Here is a 661-nt window from a genome sequence, read left to right as displayed (position 1 = left end):
TTATTGATAAAAATATAAATTTTGTGATAAAAAAGTTGTTTTAAAAAATTAATTATTATTTTTTTATGTGAACACTTATTTTTATTAATATTTTATTATTAAATAAAGTTTTTTTGACAAGATGAAACAATTGAAGATGTAAGAGTAGAGTGTCACTGTTATCAGTTCAGTTTTTAAAAACTGAACTATAAAATAGTACTAAACTGTTACTAGAAATGAATCAGTTATTTTTGTACAATATAGTACAGTGATCAGTTATTTTTACCCAACCCTAAAAATAATGTAATAAACATAATGTCATATTAATGTATATGTCACTTTATTTAGTAAACCATATATTTGACCAAAACAAATTTTTGTTATATTCGAGAGTAATTTAGTTATATTCACTATACAAGTCCAATAAATTGAAGAGTTTACCATTATTCAAATTTTGATTTATTATCTAGAAAAATATAAATTATAAACTGTAATATGAAAACCTAATTATATCCTTAGAAAATAATAAATTATAAATAAAATAAAATCTTGAAAGCTAACAACAGGATTTGAAAATGTAGTAAATATTTTAACTTAATGATTTCTGTCTTTCTCTCTTTAACATATACTTTATGATTGTGCATACTATTTTTCTTTCATCAATTTTCAAGAATAATATAAT

This window comes from Vigna radiata, chromosome 5, assembly GCF_000741045.1.
Source record: "Vigna radiata var. radiata cultivar VC1973A chromosome 5, Vradiata_ver6, whole genome shotgun sequence".
Classification (NCBI taxonomy): Eukaryota; Viridiplantae; Streptophyta; class Magnoliopsida; order Fabales; family Fabaceae; genus Vigna; species Vigna radiata.
The sequence above is the reverse complement of the archived record's forward strand: the minus strand, read 5'-3'. Positions refer to the sequence as shown.